Genomic DNA, 23,221 nt, shown 5'->3' with positions numbered 1-23,221 from the left:
AGAATCCCTCTCAAAGGGTAGAAATAAGACTTCCATGTGAGTAGACAAAATAGCAGGCTGCAATCTCATTATTACCAATTTTACACTATCTGTGCCTCTACATAAACTGGCTTCCAACTGTACAATAGGTCAGTGACTCCCCTACACAAAGGTGGCGTTTCTACAGACCTGTGTTACTACAGACCCATCAGCCTCCCCAGCCTCAGATGCCATGTCATAGTACATACCATTGCGGAACTCATTTATGCAGATATAAGTAGTTAACAGATCTAGACCACACTCAGTTTGATTTTGTGACAAGCAAGACCTTTTTTCTGAACCTAGTAAGCTTCCTTGAAAAGGGTGCATATGCATTAAACAGTGGTCACTCTGTGCACAGTGTTTATCTTGATCTGACCAAGGCTTTTGGTACTAAATACTCCCTCAAACTGGTATGATTGAAAAATTATGCAAAATTAATGTAACCCTCAGCATTGTCCACTAGACTACAAACCGGCTATTCATCACAAGCTGTGAAAGTTGCTGTTACATTCTTTGAACATAAAATTGTAACTAGTGGGGTACCACAAAGCCCAGTTTTGGGCCATTTCCTGTCTGGTATTTATTTTAAAGACATCTATGCCAGTATCCTAGAATAGTGGATGTGGATGACCAAGTTTGCTGAAGACTTCAGGCCGCACACTGTTATTCCCCCATTCACTGAGAGTAAATAGCTCTAGCAAGGACTGGAATATGCAAACGCCCGGTGTACTAAAAACAGTCTCAAGCTAAAAGTGCAGCATTGTACTGTTTTCAGAAGAGGTGCTCCCACCTCATATGCTATAAATGGTACTCCTTTTCAGCCTAACATGGCCAAAAGTGATCTGTGTATATTTTTCTGGCCGGCTCTTTCTCATTCAGTCATCATATTTTTACCATAGTCAAGATATCCTTCTACCTGACCAAGTTAATATTCCAAAGAATATATTCCCTATCCAAAAAAGCCATCTTAATATGAAAGACCCATTCATGTCTGACTTCCTATTTCTTTACAAAGCCAGTAGATCTACAAATACCCACATGAGGAACATAAATCTATGCCAAGAAATTAACAAGACTTGGAGGAGGGATAAATTCCTAACATATTGTATTCTTAGCATATTGAAAAAGTCACTGTACCGATTAAACAGAACTATTATTTTGGCTATCTTTGACGCTAGTCTTGATGATTTAAGTTGTAAACAGAAATTTATACATGGACATTTATATAAAGCACTGCTTTATTTGGGAATTGAACACTATTCAATATTTGAAAATAGACCATATTAATTGTGATAACTTAAGGTCTGGGTACCATATAATGCCCACAATGTGCTGCCTAGCATTATTCCTATGTTTCTACAGGTTAGCAGTTTATTTCACTTTGTCACTCAATTCTATTGTACTTTCCTTCAATCACTATTTTACCACTCATGTTCAGACCTTAACAGCTCATTTTAGTTATTCTTATCGCTTTCATCCTGTGATAAAAACTTAGGTGGTCAGTTACGCACATGAACAATATACAATTACCCAAGTTGCACACACTAATATATGATGACCTGTTCAAGGTAATATACTGTGCATATGCGCATCCCTCAAAACATTGCAGAGATAGTCATAAGCAAGCATTTAAATGATATGATTTATATAAATTCTGCACTGATGGTAGAGTAATACATAATCTTTCCCACCCTTTGCAATTCAGACTCACATTTAGCGATGCAAATGTGCATTATACACAAAGGCTATAAAAGGACAAACACCATCATTTCTAGTGACTTTGCAATCAGTGGCATTGCTTGGTTTGGCTGTGAGTCTAGTTGTTTCTCACTATGAGATGCTTGTTTCTCTGTTGTCACAGCCTAGAGCAGGAAGCTGTGATTGACACCCTTGGAGAAAGCATTATAACTTTGAGGAGCAGAAGGTTCTTGTATGCTTTACAGTGGACAGAGACATTACAAAGGCTTTGCTGAACTTTTTGGCACATGATCTGGAAATGAGGGAATGTGTGGCCTTCCTGCTCCCATGGATACCAATGTATGTATAACCTTCACTATACTTGCTTGGGAAAGCAGCAGGATCAGATGAAGTCACAGCAGATATGATAAAGATGCTGGGTGAGATAGGGGAGAAATGGCTTCTGAGGATACTCATAGCAGTGTGAAGAGAAAAGCATATCCAAGATGACTGGAGAATAAGCATACTAGTACCAGTGTACAAGAACAAAGCAGACATCCACAACTGTAGGCAGTACAGAGGCATCAAACTCCTAGCACATTGCATGAAAATTCTGGAGAGAGTGATTGATAAATGGATACACAGAGTAGGAGAATGTAAGATGTAAGATGAGCAGTTCAGATTCAGATCAGGATGCAGCACAAATGACCTGATGTTTGCAGCGAGACAGATAGTTGAGAAGAAGCTAGAGTTGAGGAAAGAGTCCGACTGGGCATTCCTAGACTTGGAGAAAGCATATGACAAGGACCCAAGAAAGATGATCTGATCAGTATTGTGATGGTTGAAAGTCCCAGATACATTGGTGGAATTAGTGCAGACTATATACAAGAACCCAATTACTCAAGTGTGAACAGTGTTTGGCCTCAAACAGGGGTTCCCAGTGGGAGTGGGTGTACACCAGGGTTCAGCTCTGAGCCCACTGCTGGTCATACTGGAGATGGACTAGATTAGGAAAGAGGTTGGAGGGGACAGATCAACAAAGTTACTGTATGCAGATGATGTGGCATTACAGGCAGAGTCTGTGTAAGAACTTCAGCAAAGTATAGGGGAATGGAATGCAAAACTCAAGGCACATGGGATGAAACTAAGCACAGATAAGACAGTGGTAATGGCAGCAAACTAACTGAGATAGAAAGGAAGATAGTGGAACAGCTAAATAGCTTCAAGTATCTGGAAGGAATTGTTGAGAAGAAAGGAAGTCTGAATGAAAAAGTCAAAGCTAGAATAAGAGGGGATGCAACCAACTGGCATATAGTTTCAGGTGTAGTATATGATAGATGAATGCCAAAGAAGCTAAAAAGTAAGCCGTACAAGACAGTGGTGCAACCAGTACTACTGTATGGTACAAAATCATGGGCAATAAAGGTAAAACAGATGAAGAAACTAGAGGTGATGGAAATGAAGTGTCTGAGAAGGGTGGTAGGATGCACACTGTGGAACAGATGAAGAAATGAGGACATAAGAGCAGAAGCCAAACTAGCTCCAATTGCAGAAAAGATCAAAGTCAACAAATTACAGTGGGTCAGACATGTGCAGAAAAGCAGAAGACAATTTGGTGAAGAAGATTTGGGACAAACAGAAAGAATATAAGAGGAAATGAGGACATTTAGCAAAGAGGTGGATGGCTTGTGTGAAAGAAGATCTGTGACAGTCAAGCATGAGTGCTGAAGAAGGCAGGAATGTGGCACTGAATCAAGAGAGATGGCGACAGTTAACACGATACCTGACCCTATGTAGTAAATGGGAAAAAGTGGGCTGATGATGATGATGATGATGATGACTAGGGGCAGACATATTGGTACTTCTGAGGCTTTTGCCTCAAGAATACTGCAGTAGTTCTGTAATGTTTTCCTAGACTATGTTAGTGAGAATATATATTTGCCAGTTTCAACCAAGGTCAAAGCCATAACCATGTATGCCTTCTACAGTCTAGTAAGCATTTCTGATGTGCTTGGTGTGATAGATTGCACCTGTCTGGCTATCTGGACCCACTTGAATCATGGTGGATAGTTGATGCCAAAGTAACCCTTCCTATTATGGTCCAGATGGGGCCTTGATATCCACATAGATGCAGTTCTGGTGATACCCATGATTTCCACACATAGCACTTAAGTTCACTTTACTACCATTTCCTGCATGGTAAGATACTGCATGGACACTGTATTGGTAAGTGCAGAGTAAATATTTTTATTACCCTGAGCAATTGTTCTATGTACTAACTAATGTTTGATGACACCATCGATAATCAACAGGGAGCTGCAGAAAAGCAGTAAAACATTGCCCTGCCTCAGATGACGGAAGTCATTGAGAAAGAGTTTTACTTGCTTAAAGCTGATTTGGACCCTGAAGTGTAGCATTCTAGATAAAACATTTCCCATTGGCCTGGTGCATCACTGCCCTGACCAGTGACTGATAAAACAGCTACTGAGTATGCAGCACCCACTATTGAATCTAGCATGAGTAAAGATGGTGACTGTGGCCATCTAACAGCAGCAGCAGCATGGTATCCTGCTTTGGGATGCTCATGAAAAGTACATGCTAGTGCAGACAAAGTGGAGCCATCTAGACAACTGCTAAAGGACATGGCATTCTCTACATGGAAGTGTAAATTCACAAAGGTAAAGGTTTGTGCAAGCAATATTGCCCATGGGCCTTGTTGAGTAGTACATGGTTGATTCATTCTGTGAATTGGATATTCTTCCATGGTCAATACAAAAATGCATCTTTCATATGGCCAAAGCTATTATCTGCACAGTGATCAATGGATAGAAATACAGATTCTAAGATTACCTGTAGGAGAGAGTGTTTTAGATAATGTGTGCAGGGAGTATGGCAATACAGTAGTCTTTTCTGCAGATATAGGTTTAAGAAGTAGTGACGTGATGACTGACATGATATAGTTATCAATCATTATTATGAAGGAGATGTTTTTGATTTATTTCCTGTCATAACTGACAGAAATATATTTATGTAGATAGATAAATTTTATATATATATATATATATATATATATATATATATATATATATATATATATCTATATATTGATTTTTATTTTATTTATTTTTATTTTTTTATTTTACATTTGTTGACCGGGCTAGTCTAGCTGGCTATATGTCCATTTTCAGTAGAGGCCTGGCGAGAAATATATCTATGGGTATACTTTGAAACATCTAAAACCCATAACATCTAATTTCATAACATTGAGACCAGAACATCTAAAACCCAAAACATCTAAAACCCATAACATCGAATTTCATAACATCTAACACTACAAATCACAAGAAAATAACATTCTCTCCACATATAATGACACCAAACTACCAAACACACTTTTTACTACATTTCTGCAGGGGGGGGCAAGCCCCCTTGCACCCCCCACAGACCCCATAAATTAAATATACCAACTCCAAGATCGCACTACAGTGGGAAAAAGTAAATTTCCTAACCCCACTTTATCAAGCCCCCCTACAGAAATGTAGTAAAAAGTGTGTTTGGTAGTTTGGTGTCATTTTATGTGGACGGGATGTTATTTTCATGTGATTTGTACTGTTAGATGTTATGAAATTCGATGTTATGGGTTTTAGATGTTTTGGGTTTTAGATGTTCTGGTCTCAATATTATGAAATTAGATGTTATGGGTTTTAGATGTTTCAAAGCGGACCCATATATATATATATATATATATATATATATATATATATATATATATATATATATATGTGTGTGTGTGTGTGTGTGTGTGTGTGTGTGTGTGTGTGTGTGTGTGCATGTATATATACACATATATACATCTATCTATATAGCTATATCATTTTATATATATATATATATATATATATATATATATATATATACATACATATATATATATATATATATATATATATATATATATGGGTTCCTATTGAATTGCCAACAGCTTAGGTTGTCGAATGCTTAATCATTGACACCTAAGTGTCGAACGCCTACAATAGCAAATGGCCACATCATCGAATTCTTTCCTCAGGAAAGAATTTGCATGACCGTTATCGGGGATTTGCCCTTTCCTCAATGTAGAGTGATCTCTCAGTTGGTGTATTTAGTTAGGTGGGTGTGGGGGGCGCAGCTGCCCACATCGGGGGGGGGCAAATCCCCCGCACTATGTTTGGGTGTGTTTGTTTATTTTGTTTATGGACGGCCACCCGAACTCTTTCCCACGGAAAGAATTCAATGATGTGGCCATTTGCTATTGTTAGCTTTCGATGCTTAGGTGTCAATGTTATGATATAGACGCTAAATATATAGATATATATATATATATACATATATATATATATATATATATATATATATATATATATATATAGATAGATAGATATGGGTTCCCTTCAGAAGCTCAATATACTTAAATCTTGAATTTCAGTATCTCGAGCCCAAGAAGCCGAATCCACAGAACAGCAAAAGTTCAGAAGCGTGAAATTCAAAACCACGAATATCGGAGGTTTTGAATTTAGGGCTTCTGAACTTCCACTGTGGTCATGTATTCAGATAAGTTTGTGTAAGTGTGTTAGGGGGTTTGGGTAGGGACTGTGGTGTGATGTGTGCGAGGAGAATGTAGCTTGTGTAGTAGTGTTTTGTCTGTGTTTGCATGTACTGTGACTTTGGAGTAAGAATATTTAAGTAGCGGGGTGCGGGGGCCCACCCCCCTGCTTTCATGTAGTAGATAGATTGTGTATGTTTGTGTGAAGAATTTTATGTGTGTGTGTGTGTGTGTGTGTGTGTGTGTGTGTGTGTGTGTGTGTGTGTGTGTGTTTCTAGTAATACTGTGAAATTCAAAACCTCCGGTATTCGAGGTTTTGAATTTCGAGGTTTTCAGTTTTTGTTGTCATGTGGATTCGGCTTCTTGAGGCTCAAGATATTGAAATTCGAGATTTCAGTATTTTGAGCTTCTGAAGTGAATCTATATATATATATATATATATATATATATATATATATATATATATATATATATATATATATATATATATATATATATATATATATATATATATATATATATATATATATATATATATATATATATATATATATATATATATATATATATATATATATATATATAGGTGTAGAGCACTGGATCGAACAGATAGCACCCTGCCACCCAGTAGATTGACACCATTTGATCAACACAGACAGGTGGTCAACATGTGTGAGAGGTTATTCCTTTCCTGAGTGAGTATCCAATTTCAGAGTTAGTATATATAATTAGTAGAGGTGTGTAGGTTGCAGGCTCCCCCTGCTAAAACACTTGCAAATAATTTAGTCTGCGCCGAGATAATCCCAGAATCATGCACAGAGCATGTCGATATTGATGAGTTTGATGTTATAACATCAATCCGTTAGGCATCAGGATACTGTCCATTTTATCCAGTGCCATACACCCATGTATATAGTGATAGATAGACAGATAAATAGAGAGATAGATAGATAGATAGATAGATAGATAGATAGATAGATAGATAGATAGATAGATATCCTTCCATGTGCAAAGTAGATCATAATTCTCTAATTCTTGTAATTGTACTTTGATATTGCACTATCTACTTCTTTAGCTTAAATTTATACCTGTTTTCTGCAGTACATCTCATGACCTAATACCTATGATGCACATATTTTATTATTTGCAGCTCTTGTTTTAATGCCTCCATGGCATATTCAATTTTATTACTTGCTATTGGTTTTCCTAAAATGTAACCAAACTTAATTAAATATTGCATCTGTGTATGTGTTACTAGGAATTTCTGGAAATTTTCTATCCAGTTGCTTTTGCCCAGACAGACTTTCCCCATAAAAAATGTATATGCATGCATAAATAAATATATACATACATACATTAATCAAAATGATTTTATTCTTCATTTTCAGAGGAGACAATAGGGAAACTGTGGTCACATACTGAACTTCTATCATGTAATGAATGAACACAAGTCCAGGTAATTTCCAAAAAGATATAAACATTCTTGGAATTTCATTAGTGGATTGATTATTTGACAACTCTTGCTACAGAAAAATGCGATACTACATGGCCTTGAAAAAAATACAACCAATATAGAAAGCTAGACTTAACTAACACAGATCTCTAAAATGAGTCATCAAGAGATACAAAAATAAAATAAATAAATAAATAAAACAAGAGATAAAAAAATTGAACAGAAATATTTAACATGAGCAAAACAATGATACATTTTTTTTTCATCTGCACCCTATAAATAATGAGTATAATTTAGAAGTTTTATATATATATATATATATATATATATATATATATATATAGCACAGACTATGTTAAACATACATGTCAATGGCTTTGAAATACTGTAAAAAATCTGAGATAAAGAACGCAGAGTACAAAACTGCACCTTATAGTATGAGCAGCAGTACAGTTAGACGCCCGTTCGATACTCAATTAGAGCATCTTCTGTGTGGTGACATGCATGAACGGGCGTTCCTTAGTTGAAGCTTGTGCATTAGGCCCGGCAAGCCAGCACATAAAACTCTATTGCCAATCATTAGCGGACCGGAGTTCCGCTGTGGCGACCCCTAACCGGGAAAAGCCGAAAGACACAAACAAGCAATAGTATGAGCAGCAGTACAGGTGAAGAACACAGATGGGGAGCACTTTCTTTAGCTGGCTGCTAGCATAGTACTACTCCATGCAACCTATAGAATCTAGGGTTGCTGGTTTCAAACTGCTTGTCGCAATTTACTTTTTTAATGATATAGTAGTTGTGGGCCAGATGGAAAAGATGATCACAATTTACTTAATTATGTAAAACCTACTGCACTGTATCCCCTTATTTAGGTTTAGAGCCAGTCTTTCCTTACCTATAGTCAAGGCTATCCCAAAGTGTTACCTCCCAAAGCCTTACCTGGGCTGCATCTGATGGTGCAACTCTTGATGGCTTTGTCATTTTATTTTTTTTCAGCATTTTACAGAGTTGTCAATGGTGATGTTCCCTTGTGACAAACTCTGTATGATAAACAGCTGATTGAAGTTACATGCTTCGATCTAAAGTAATGTTACTGGATGCTTTGCTAAGAACATACATCTTCCAGGTTCTTCTTGGAGTTAACTGTTCATAATATATATTTGCATTACTGGCATTTAATTTGTAATAATCACACTGATATAGAGTGGGGACAGGTTCTATTTGTCTGAAAAGGTACAAGTATATTACTATTTACACTGTCAGAGTTTGTAAGTATGAGACATAAAATTGCAAGTTCCACTGCTTTGACAAACAAGTTGTGATTTATTAAAAAAGCAGCACTTTGTCATATTATTATAGGAAAAACACCCTTCAGTTAAGAAACAGTGCCAACCATATCCATTCTAGTTATATAGACATTTACTCTGAAATTGCTACATTTCAGAGAAAGGTAAATACTCCGAGCTAACTAGGACAGTTTCTAAACCCCCTTTCCCACTTGTATTTCTACTTCCCAAAGGAGCTCAATTGCATTTTACAGAATTTCCACAAACACCCTCCCGGAATCCTTCTTTTCTGTACTATGTCATCCAATTCCCTATCAAATTTATATTACATACAGCTCTGCATTCATAATAAATAATCTGTTTTGGATACCTTTAAACATATATTGTTTTCTTTTTCTAAAAAAATTTCTCAAATATTCCAGTCGCCTGAAAACATCCTCTTTTCTCTTTTTTTTTTGTTAGCTTTATTACTGTCTTGGAAGAATGTGCCAGAATTACATTTCAACGTGTAAGCTGAGTACATTTGTTTTCTTTAGTGAGGAATCTGAATATTATGAATGAACTTAAACCATATGTGTTTCTGAGCTCTCCTTCCATGAAACTGAACAGTTAAGTTCTCTCTTTTTTCCCTTAACCTAACACTTTTGTTTACAGTTTAGCAGGTTTCATTGCTCACATATCTATATTTTTCCTTGTTTATATGTGGCAGATGATAAGACATTTGCTTTAATTCCTTAATCCATCTTACCTGTCTAATAACTATCCTTTTATGATTTAACATTATGATTTGTACTTTGGAACAATCAACATATGAAAGCTTTGGTGCTACATAAAAAGAAATACAAATTTCAATTAAATTCATATCATGTGTAGGTGTCTGCATTTTTATTGATTTGTCTTTAGATGAGAGAAATTGTATATTTTTCATTGCATTGATTAGCATTTTGTTAGAAAGCCACAGGTGTAATCACGCCAATGCTTATGACCTCAAATGTATTTTGTTCCAGAACAAAGCATTGTGAAGGCAATGTATTTATAGGCACACATTCTAGAAAGGGCACCACTGAGTTTAATAAATAACAACCCAACTCCCTTGAGCTAAAATACTTTCACAGCGCTGTAAAGTGAATGCTTGTAAGACACCAAAAGCAGAACTGCTGTGCAGTTTTATTAGGTTTGTAAAGGGCTCTTACATCAGGGATTTAAGGAATTTAGTACTTGCTGCTGAAAACAGAGAATGGCTAATAGCACAAAGAAAGGGTAATAATACAAGGGTTACTTCAAAAAGAAGGACCAGCATATGTGTGTGCAAAGAAAAAAGGTCACAGGCTGGTGTTTGAAAACATTGTAATGATGTCACTGAAATCATTATGTGCCAGATTACTCTATCATAAGAATTTAGTCATCTCTGACAGTTCCTTATTTTTAGTATAATTGTCATTCTCTGTACTTAAATTTGTTCATGCCATATAGTTAAAAGAATAACATCACTGATGAATACAAACCTGTGCAGGTGTGTTTCTGTTGTATGCATGAGCTATCTTCTGCATAATCATGTCCTATATTTATTAAATGAACTGCAGAAACACAAGCAACAGGCAAGCTGTGCTTTTTACATAAAAGGCATCATCATCCAGAACAGTTAAACATTAATATATGCATATGTTTACTGACATGTCTAGATCCCTTAATACTAAATAATATCCTACAAGTTAGATTTTAAGGAAAAGTTATCTGCAAGTATTCACTGGTTAAAAATGAAATGATAGCATAATATGCTTCTGCTAATTAAGACATCCCATGCAAACAAAATAACATTTTTAATTCTAACCATGGATGACCACATCACTCCTTTATTAATCTGTTATACATATCACTTATCTCTTTGGTCTGTTAGATCTGGCAATTTTGCATCCCCACCTCTCTACAGCTGACCATCAACTGCCAATAACTCCTCTCCTCATTTACTGGATCAATCAAATCTGCCTCAGCCCCCTCAAGGCTCCACCTAACCCAGGTTCAGGGTTGGTGAGGAAACTGATGATGCTGGTACAACATCTTACTGTTGCTGGGAACTGGACATTAACTCATCACCCTGCATCAGCCTTGCAAGCCCTGCAATCGCTGCCTTTGAGAGGTGAATGTGAACTTTTGCACATGTACAACCTACAGACAAAGTGGGGTACTAGTTTCAGTGCAGAGCTCACTGAATTCATATCGTTGCTATTGCAACAATGTTAGACAGCCTCTCTTCCCCAGGATAGCTGACCCAGCATTGAGCAATCAATCACTTGCTGTACTACCCAGTTCTTCCAGCATCTGCGCCATTAGTCAATCACAGGTTGTCTGCAGCATGGTCAGGCCTTTATCCCTTTGTGTCATATAATTATGTGAAACCGGTTTCATTTTATATGTGAAACTGGATCATGCTTGCTTAACTACAATTTAAAATGGTGATATACGGTTGTTTTTGCTTAAATTAAGATTATAATTCTGCTCTTAATTTATAATGTACATACATTTTAAATTTTAAAATTGAGTTTTTGAAAATTATTGATACCTTGTAGCATGGGGTGCGGGAAGGGTGGCTCAGAAGTGACACACACAGTAGCAAGTGCCATGGCAAGTGTACCACATGCACAAAGATATGTTTCTTTGTTTCAAGCACTTTAGTTTCACAACAGGAGCAGAAAAACAACAATACTTGAAATTGTAAATAAGAAAAAATGAAGGGTTAAGTCAAAAATGGCTTGTTCAAATATCAGAAAAATATGATTTATTTTATAAACATAAATAAAAGTCTAGGCAACATACTACAAACATACACTCATTTAATATGCCATGCAGCAAACATTAGCTTCCTTTAGCAGTAATGCTGTCTGCAGGCAATTGCACTGAGCAGAGCCATGCAACCCACTTCACTAAATGTTTGATAGTGTTAGCCTTGCCAGCATGAAAGCTTGCCCTGGCATTTTAAACCTGAGTCTTCCTAAAAAAATCCACTTCTCCATTTCTGTTAGCTGGGCTTTAACTAACTGATTAGGCTATAAATGTCATCTTCCATTTTATCCAGCTAGAATAATTATGTCTGTTAGTGCTTACAATGAGTGCCTGTGGTTCCTTCCAAGTTTCAGGTATGGATTTTCTCTCTATATAGTAATTTATGCAATATTCAGCAGGCAGGCCTGTTCCTTGTGCAGTAATATATCCTGTGTGAAGACAAGAATATTTGAGGATTGATCATTAAAAGTGTAAAAAGTCTGATCCATACTTTAGTTAAATGTCATGCAGAGTACCAGACCTCTCAGCAGACCTGTTTTGGAGGAATGTTCAAACTTTTCAGGTCTGATTTATCCCTGCACATGATGTATTTTTTTTAGGTATGTCCCTATTTTCAGGTTTAATTTACCTCTTCACCTAGTTTCCTGAATCCTTCTCATCACGTGTGATTTTTGAATCTGTCTAGTATACAGAACACCACACTACATGGCTAACATACTAGTCATACCAATTATCCAAAGAAAGAGGACACACATACAGGTCTCTTTCTCAAAAGCAAATAATAAATGACCATGTGTGGTAGAATTTTGCAATACAGTTCACTAAAGTTTACAGATTTTTATAAGGTCTCTATTAATGTGCTTATATTTTTCCATCATTTTGTCACTGTTTGTTAAATATTCCTCTGAGGAGTATTCCACATGTCAAGTGGAAGCGGGAAGAGTTATGTGCTATTTAATTTTTAGATTTTATGCTAATTACATGTCCAACCCAGCCACTGGGGATGCACAAGCCAGTGCATTTCTTTGTGCCAGTCCCAAGCCCGGATAAATGGGGAGGGTGGCGTCAGGAAGGGCATCCGGCGTAAAATTTTGCCAAATCATACATGCAGACAACAGTACAGAAATACATACCGGATTGGTCGTGGCCCGGGTTAACAATGACCACCACCAGTACTGTTGGTCAACAGGGGCTGGCCGAAATTGGGCTACTGAGGAGAAGAGGGAGAAGGCATGCCTGAAGGCAGGTAAAGGCTAGGACTGTGATAGTAAGGGTTGGAACTTTGAATGTTGGCAGTATGACTGGTATAGGGAGAGAGCTAGCTGATATGATGGACCGAAGGAAGGTTGATATATTGTGTGTGCAAGAGACCAGATGGAAGGGGAGCAAGGCTAGGTGTATTGGAGGCGGTTTTAAATTGTTTTATCATGGTGTGGATGGAAGGAGAAATGGCATAGGCATTATCCTGAAGTAACAGTATGCTAAGAGTATTTTGGAGGTGAAAAGAGTGTCAGATAGAGTGATGTTTATGAAGCTGGAAATTGATGGTGTAATGGTGAATGTTGTTAGTGCATATGCTCCACAAGTTGGGTGTGCAATGGATGAAAAAAAAAACATTTTGGAGAGAGTTGGATGAAGTGGTGATGACTGTACCCAAGGGTGAGAGACTGGTGATTGGAGCAGATTTCAATGGGCATGTTGGTGAAGGGAACAGAGGGGATGAAGAAGTGATGGGTAGGTATGGTGTTAAGCAAAGGAATGCAGAAGATCAGATGGTAGTGGATTTTGCGAAAAGGATGGACGTGGCTGTGATGAATACATATTTTAACAAGAGGGAGGAGCATAGGGTGACATACAAGAGTGGAGAAAGATGCACACAGGTGGATTATATCTTATGTAGAAGGGCCAGTCTGAAGGAGACTGGAAAGTGTAAAGTGGTGGCAGGGGAATGTGTAGTTAGGCAGCATAGGATGGTGGTTTGTAGGATGACATTGGTGATCAAGAAGAGGAGGATGAGTGTGAGGGCAGCACTAAGGATCAAATGGTGGAAATTGAAAAAGGGTAATTGTGAGGTGATGTTCAGGAAGAGTTAAGACAGGCACTGGGTGGCAGTGAAGAGTTACCGAATAGCTGGGTAACTACAGTTGAGCTAGTAAGAGAGATGTCTAGAAAGGTGCTTGGTGTGACATCTGGAAAGAGGAAGGAGGACAAGGAGACCTGGTGGTGGAATGAAGAAATACAGGAGAGTATACAGAGAAAAAGGTTGGTGAAGAAGAAGTGGGATTGTCAAAGAGATGAAGAAAGTAGACAAGAGTATAAGGAGATGAGGTGCATGGCAAAGAGAGAGGTGGTGAAGGCTAAGGATAAGGCATATGAAGAGTTGTATAAAAGGTTGGACACTAAGGAAAAGAAAAGGACCTGTACCAATTGGCTAGACAGAGTGACCGAGCTAGTAAAGATGTGCAGCAGGTAAGGATGATAAAGGATGATGATGGGAAACATACTCACAAGAGAGGAGAGTGTGTTGAGCAGATGGAAAGAGTACTTTGAGGGGTTGATGAATGAAGAGAATGAGAGGGAGAGAAGGTTGGATGATGTGCGGATAGTGAATCATAACATGCAGTGGATTAGCAAGGAGGAAGTAAGGATAGCTATGAAGAGGATGAAGAACGGAAAGGCTGTTGGTCCAGATGACATACCTGTGGAATCATGGAGGTGTTCAGGTGAAATGCCAGTGGCGTTTTTAACTAGATTGTTTAATGAAATCTTGGAAAGTGAGAGGATGCCTGAGGAATGGAGAAAAAGTGTTTTGGTACCGATTTTTAAGAATAAGGGTGATGTGTAGAGCTGTAGTAACTACAGAGGGATTAAACTGATCAGTCACAGCATGAAGTTATGGGAAAGAATAGTGGAAGCTAGATTAAAAAGGGAGGTTATGATTAGTGATCAGCAGTATGGTTTCATGCCAGGAAAGAGCACTACAGATGCGATGTTTGCTCTGAGAGTGTTGATGGAGAAGTACAGAGAAGGTCAGAAGGAGTTGCATTGTGTCTTTGTGGATTTAGAGAAAGCATATGACAGGGTGCCTAGAGAGGAGTTGTGGTACTGTATGAGGAAGTCGGGAGTGTCAGAGAAGTATGTAAGAGTGGTATAGGATATATACGAGGGTAGTGTGACAACGGTGAGTTCTGCGGTGGGAGTGACACATGCGTTTAAGGTGGAGGTGGGATTACATCAAGGATCAGCTCTGAGCCTCTGCTTATTTGCAATGGTGATGGACAGGTTGACAGACGAGATCATACAGGAGTCCCCGTGGGCTATGATGTTTGCAGATGACATTGTGATCTGTAGTGAGAGTAGGGAACAGGTGGAGGAGACCCTGGAGAGGTGGAGATATGCTCTAGAGAGAAGAAGAATGAAGGTCAGCAGGGCTAAGACAGGATATATGTGTGTGAATGAGAGGGAGGATAGAGGAATGGTGAGGATGCAGGGAGTAGAGGTGGGGAAGGTGGATGAGTTTAAGTACTTGGGATCAACAGTTCAGTGTAATGGTGAGTGTGAAAGAGAGGTGAAGAAAAGAGTACAGGCAGGATGGAGTGGGTGGAGAAGAGTGTCAAGAGTGATTTGTGACAGACGAGTACCAGTAAGAGTGAAAGGGAAGGTCTACAAGAGGGTAGTGAGACCAGCTATGTTATATGGGTTGGAGACAGTGGCACTGATAAAAAGGCAGGAGTCAGAGCTTGATGTGGAAGAGTTGAAAATGTTAAGACTTGCACTGGGTGTGACGATGATGGACAGGATTAGGAATAAGTATATTAGTGGGTCAGCCCATGTTGGAAGGTTTGGAGACAAAGCCAGAGAGGCAAGATTACATTGGTTTGAACATGTGCTGAGGAGGGATGCAGAGTATATTGGTAAAAAGATGCTAAGCATGAAGCTGCCACGTAACAGGAAAAGAGGGAGGCCTAAGATAAGGTTTATGGATGTGGTGAGAGAGGACATGCAGGTGGTTGGTGTGACAGAGCAAGATGCAGAGGACAGGATGAAATGGAAACAGTTGATCTGCTGTGGTGACCCCTAATGGGAGCAGCCAAAAGAAGAAGAAGATGCTAATTACATGTCCAGATTTCTTTTTTCCTGGATGTACATACTTTTCAAGTCTTTTTTTCCTGTTTTCAATGTTTTCAGGTTGAGAGGTATGCTTAGTATTAAAATTATGTCTGGTATAAAAAAGTATGCTGTTATCTGTTACCACTAATACACGAGGCTGAAAGGAGTTTTGAAAACTTGCAGTTTTGTTGGATTTAGTATCAGACTATGCAATTGCTTCAAAGCATGAATTTTGCTATCATGTGAATATGATATTATAAGTTCTTATCCTACCTCAACACTGTAATGGCTGGTTGTGTCCAGTATGACTACTATTTATCCAGTCTTTAAAACTATGATCAAAAATCTGTGGTGTTGTAACTAAGTCTTACAAGATGTGTCTTGGCAAGCCTTCACAAAGTGTTTGAGTAATTCCCTTTTATCCCCAAAGAACAAAATACCTCTCTTGCTGAAAATGTTACCTTTGATATGGAAAGATTTACACTGCTACATGACTATGTGGGTATTGGATTTCAAATTATTAATATAATAAAACAGAAAGTAGAATGTTATTCCAGTAGGAGAAGATAAATACAAAATTTACTCACAATGATTTTAATCAGTAACAAGACACACAAATGCTGCAAGCAAAACAATTTATTTAAAATACAATAATAAATGCAAGTCATGCAAAAAGATATGCCTATATGACAGTCTCTTTGTGAGATCTAACATCATCAAAGAACAGCGCATATTCATAACAAGCCATTAATTACCTGATTAATCTTATGGTCTTATTTTCAAACACACTTACTTGACATGGAGTCATTTAAACCTGGTGGTGCTGCTGCATTCCACATACTCTGTCAGTATATCTTTTTTCATTTCCTTCAGTGTACTGATACCTCCATACCTCTAGTTATGTACTATTCTTTTGATAACATAGAAGTGAAAAATATGGTTTTCACTGTTGCATATGGTTGTATATAATTGAACTCATCTTCAATTTCCTTCAAGTTTCTGACAAACTTATTTATTGACATTTGATTACCAGGAAAGTTTGATTGAGTAGGAGGCCATTTTCAATGAAGGCCCCAGGAGAAAAGCACTCAAGTTTTACAAAGCATATTAAGAACAGTAATTTTAAAAGCTTCAGAAATAATGCAAAAAAAATGTACACTTGAAATAATTATACAAAATTAGACACAATATAAAATCATTGGTTAAGGATAGATATGTTATATGATGGTGTTTTAATATTTAGGAAAATTTTAGCCAGTTTAAAGAGAAATCAAAGGTAAATTAGTATAATACAAACAGGAATTTCAATATGAAGTGAGAATAAGCACGCTTATGGTATATTTAGAGAGAAAACCAGGGGAGGAAAATTGATAGAGCTAAGGAAGTTAGTGAAGAAAGAAGAATAAGGAGATGTAAGAAATGAATAAGTAGATGTTCACATTTTGGGATATAGCTTATCCTGGTGTTGAGCAAGAAAAGAGACAGCTTTCGGTTAGGAAGTCTTTCAGAATGGTTTTGAAGGATGGGATGGAGGGTATTGAGCTGATGGATACAGACAGGGAGTTCCAAGCTTTAGTAACATGGTAAAATATAGATAATGCCCAGCAAATCTGACAGGCTTATAGACAGACTGGAGTTTTTGGTCAATGAATTGTAATGATCAGCTTGGAACATAGTTGAGTACAATGTTATTCATTGCTAGACAAGCAAATAGATGCTGGATAATTTCATAGGTGGTAAGAAACTGTGTATATGTTAGTTGATAGGCTAGTTCTAACCAATCTAAGCTTTTTAGTGTTATATGGAGGTGAGTTCTGAATAAGGTATTTGCTGAAAATTTAGCAACTGTGTTATAGCATTGTTCAAGTTTTGAGTTTTGTGATGCATGGAAGTTAATAAGGATGAGAGCACCCATAAACAAATGTTGGAAGGAGATAAACAGTGGCAAGTGTAGTTTCATTTGCATTGTTGAGAAAGTTTTTGGCTTTTCAAAGCATCCTTAGCTTTTGATGATTTTTTCTTATGCAGTTTTGTATATTCTGGTCAAATTTAAGATTATCATACACTATCATCCCTATTGACCTCAATGGTTGTATTATCATAGAAAGGACTTTAAATTTTGTTTTTTTCATGAGATAGGAATTTGGAGAAAAAGTAGTAGTTTAGTGTTTATTAGGATTAAGCATGAGTTGTGAGTTACAAAGCCAGTAATACAAATTCACTCACAAAGATTTTAATCAGTGACAAGACACACAAATGTTTCAAGCAGAAAAAAATATTTAAAATAAAATAATGAATGCAAGTCATGCAAAAAAGATATGCCTACATCACAGTCTCTTAGTGAGATCTAACAAAAATGCTGAATTATGCTTTCCTTCAACTTCCTAACTATTTTACTTCCTAACTTTGGTCTGTCAGCCTGTCAAAGACATTTCCTTAGAAGCAGCCAGTTGTTTGATTTGAGCAATTTGACATGGAACCATCTTACACAAATATGGGGTCAGAATAAGCTTTCAGAAGTTACACTGAAATAATGTTTTGAGCTTTGTTTTGCTTTTGTTTGGTATTCACCAGTGGAACAAGTGTGCAGTTAGTCGTAAAAAAGAACAGAAGGAAAATTATACCTTAAGGAAGGCAGTTAAGTGTGGTAATGAGCATGTGACACAAGTTCTGCATGGTCAAGGACCCAGTTAAAATAAGCATTCTAAAGTAAGGGTATTCTAACCTCATGATAAAATATTAGATCTCATTCCCACAGTGGAAAGCAGGACCATTGCCATGTAGCAAAGGCCGCATAAAACATGTGAGACAGTGCAGAAGCCAACCATATTGATCATAGATGTTTATTAGGCTAACGATCAGTCAGGCCTTTTTAAGCCTTGCCACTCATTCCAAATCAAAGCAAGTTTTGGCAAGCAGGGACTTAAGAGATGAAATATTGCAAGTAAGGGCCTGGGGGATGAACCATTTACAGGCTGCCTGTGTCTATTAGAGATATAGGTGCCAAACCAGGGATTGATTTCCTGTTCCCTACTCACTTGTCCAAGTTACACTTGAATTGGGTTAGGAAAGAACTCTGCACCACATGGATGAAGAGCATGTTCCAGATAAGGGGGTAATCTATGGCATCCATACCTGTCTGTCAAGCACATTCTATTTATATCACAGACAAGGTTTATGTCTTTAGAATTGGTAATTCTGGCACTGGTTGTTTTGTAGATATGCAGAACATCCATTGAGTGGGGGGAAGTTCCAACAATGCCTTGTATGTCAACCATAGATCTCTCCTCAATAGCCTGGAGGAGACAAAACACAGGGAAAGGACTTTGAGGTGGTCTGCATAGGACATGTTACTTATATCATATATTTTTGTGAGGACCCTCTGTGGACATTGCAGTTGTTGAATGTGCCTGGTTAGGTACATACCAAAGGGAGCATTATACTCAGTGACAGGTCTGATGAATGTAAATTAGAGTGTAACAATGACCTCTTTGTACCTGGATGCCATTCCTTTGTTTATAAGTTGTACAACATAGAACCATTTACTCACTATTGCAGACGCATGATGGTCAAAGTCTACATGTGTCCTCAAGTACCTGACTACTGGTTTGACTCTTAACTGTGCATTGTCAATATGATAGTTTACAGGAATGTATGGCTTCCTGAAAAATGCTTTTTTTGGCATTTAATTTGAATCCATGGCTGTGGCACAAGTTATTTGTCTGTACCAGCACTTCCTGGAGAGGATTATTGTCAATGGGAGATTCTACGACTGCTCCTAATCTATAATCATCTCCAAATTTGGTCAGCCTGAGGCTTTTGACTTCATAGAAGTAGATGCCAAAAGGAGCAGTTCCAGGACAGGTACCTGGGAGACTTCCCTTGTGACTATCCAAGAAGAGGCTCTTGACTTCAGAGAAGTAGATGCCAAAAAGCAGCAGTCCTTGGATCAGCCTCTTTGTAAAGATAAATTTCCCAATTCTGACTTCCTGAATCCTGTCTCTGAGTCAGCTGGCTATTCACTAGGTGACATAAGGGTTTATACCTTAGGTCATGAGTTTGTCAACAATGTCCTTGTAGGGTATTGTGTCAAATGCTTCTGCCAGGTCAAGGTAGGTAGTGTGAACCATTTTGCTGTCATCCATTGCTTCAGTGACCTTTTCAAAGAAGTTCAACAGGTTGAGTAGGCATGGCATGCCCTTGAAATAAACAAACTGGGTTGGGTCCAGTTTCTGGAGGTTTCATATGTCATTATTGATCATGTTCATGATAATTCTTTCCATGTCTTAGAATACAGAAGAATGAGACTTTTTTTTCAAGGTCTGTAGACAGCCTACCTTTGTGTTGTGGGATGAAGATTGCTGTTTTTCATTTGTGAGGTATGAAGACCATTTTGAGGTTATGGTAAAACAGCAATACCAGAGGTTGTGATACGTCATGTTTCATGCTATTTAGAAGGTAGCCTGAGATATTGCCAGGGTCCATCAATGCAGTGTTCTTGGCCTTAGAGAAAGCATTGAGGACCTATTCCCTAGTGATGTAGGAGTAGTTATATTTGATGGTATTTCCCGAGGGGAGGATGATGGGGAGAGAGGGGAGTACAGTTAGAGATGAATTTGTATACCAGTAGGTTTGCTATGTCTTCTGTCTTAGTATAGGTGGATCCATTAACAATGAGCTTCACATGCAATTTTGTATTATCTTTGAGGTTGTGGACATAGCTAAAGAATTCCTTGTGGATTTGGTACACTTTTTATTCCTCTGAGTTGTTTGTTTAGTTTGATGAAAGTGCCTTTATCCTGCTGGGTGCTACACCTCCTAATTTTTGCCATGATTTTTTTTCCTCCTCTTATACAGCCTATTGATGTTGTGATTCCACTAGGGTGGCTTGTTTTTTGAGTTAATTCTGTACAATCTTCCTAGTGGGTACAGCTGCCTCTATAAAGCAATAAGCATACTTGTATAGGGTTTCTGTGAACAGCTCTGTGTAGGCAGCAGTGTTCTCAGGTTTAGGGTGGCTTTAAATTTTGCCAGGTTATCACTTAGTAATAGGAAGTTAGAGTTAGAGTAAATCCTGAGCACTCCAAGTTTACCTGGGGTGCTAGATTTTAATTTTACTTCACAGGAGACCATTTTGTGGTTTAATCTTACCATAGATGACATTACACCTGGGGTGTGCAGCGCTCTCCCATGTTAGTGAGGACCAGTATATTTGTGCTTCTGGTCAGTGTATGGACAATCTGGTCTGGTAAGTCTGTGTTTACAAAATCCAGGAATTTCCATGCCTGAACTTTGATGTGGTATATGATTCCCATTTAACAGTGTGGTCAGAAAAGTTGCCCACGAATATGACATTAGGTTGGATCGGGAGTGTTTTCAGTAAGCTTAAATACATTTATATGTATTTTGGGTCATAGAGGACAACCCATTGCTTGCATGAAAGTGGTATGGGACTTTGCCTATGGTGATTTTTAACATGGAGATGCTCAAGTGCATCATCCTGTTTGACCAGCCTTGAGGTATATTTATTTTTTATTTAAACTGAAACACCCTGGGCTGCCTGTGCAGTATCTGTTCTAAATGTGTGGAAGCCATTTAAACCATGTGTCAGTGACTGCACAGATGGCAGCATTCTCTAGGGTGAGGAGAGCTTGCAGGGAGTGGAGTTCCTTATTTGAATTCATAGAATTGTGCAGATTTTCTTGGTTTTGACTTTCTGTGTTGGATGTATGATGCTGGATGGGCAGATGGCCAGATAAAAGGAAACCTGAATGCATTTAATATGTCAGTGTACTAAAACATTGGGCAGACAGAAAAGTGTTGGGAGCTTTGCAAAAGTTAGGTCATTCTCAAATTGCACAGCCTGCCCTTAAAATATTGATGCTAAAACTTTATCAGTCCATAAAAAAAGGGTGAATGAATTTGCGCTAATAAACAGGGAATTTTTTCTGTCATTCTAGGAAGCAGTAATTACACTTGTTTGGATACAGAATCATGGACAAGGGTCAGACCGAAGCCCTATAGAGTTCCTTTAGCAAACCTGACTACAGATAATGTAGCTTTTTATTTACATGGAACCCCTGCCATTATTCAAACCAAGGTGGATATGGTTTAAAACCCATAGCCAATATGCTGCATTGAATTTTTTTTATCATTTTTAACTTCTCAAAAGCCAAATAACCAAAACATTAGAAAAATCAACTTCTTTAAATGATTTGGTTTAGAACATTATCATACATTTTGAATTGTTTATATAGATTTCATTTTTGTACTTTGAGAGAAGATTTAGCAAATGCCTGAAATGTGTTAATAATATGCACACATCTCTCTCTCACTTGCCTTTTAGCTTCAATGGTCTAAAAATATATTCATGCATAATGTTGCAATCGGCATATGTTTCTAGTTTAAATGTGCCCTTTATGCATTCTTTGTATTTCTTGCCGCCTTCTGATTTGCATTCTTTCTTCAGTGCACGTGATATATTTTTAACCTTCACAATATCAACTCTTTTAGTGCACATGATGCATTTTCAAACTTCACAGTATCAGTTCTTTAGGATTATTTGCCTATCCCAGATCTATTTTATGGTGAAACTGACTTTTTTGTTTCTTTTCTACAACAAGCAAATTATTTTGTTCACACTTGTATTTTATTTTTGCATGTAGTTACATAATGTTTTGCATTCATTTTGCAATATTTTACCCTTTTTTAATGTGGCTCATATTTTATTTTGCATTTTATTTGGCATACTTCCATTTCTTTAATTAATTCCTTTATTGAGTACTTGTACTTTGACTCACACCACATACATCCTTAGCTTTTGAATATGTCAAGTCTTCTTTTCTGAAAAGATTGCCTTTTGCTTGATCATCTCTTATCCTGTAACTATTCTATCTCTTATTAATAAATCTTGAGCCTCAACAAATTCATCATGTTTGAATCAGTTCTTCAGCTTGGTGACAAAAGACTCAGTAAATATTTTGCTAACCTGTAAAGATCAAGTTGCCAGTACATAGCAGAGTCTTTCTAGGCTCAAGTAACCCCTGATTTCTTTCCAATTGCTCCTACTTCATTTTGATTTTCATCTTTTGCACTGTTAGATACTTCAATGCATCTTCCCCCTATAGAAAGCAGAACTATGTCAAACCTTACCTTTTCTTGGGTAATCTGTTTGAAATGAAAAATAAGTCAAAAGTAAGATATACAAAGCTTCCAGTGAGAAATTTTTAGGCAGTTCCAGTTTGTCCAGTTTTCATACTTTTCTTTTTCAAAGTGCATAGCTTTTTGGCAATTAATATATTTATTCGTTTC

The sequence above is a fragment of the Protopterus annectens genome, chromosome 3.part0, assembly GCF_019279795.1.
Source record: "Protopterus annectens isolate FY-2018-M chromosome 3.part0, PAN1.0, whole genome shotgun sequence".
In the NCBI taxonomy this organism is placed as follows: domain Eukaryota; kingdom Metazoa; phylum Chordata; order Ceratodontiformes; family Protopteridae; genus Protopterus; species Protopterus annectens.
Note: the sequence above shows the minus strand (reverse complement) of the source record.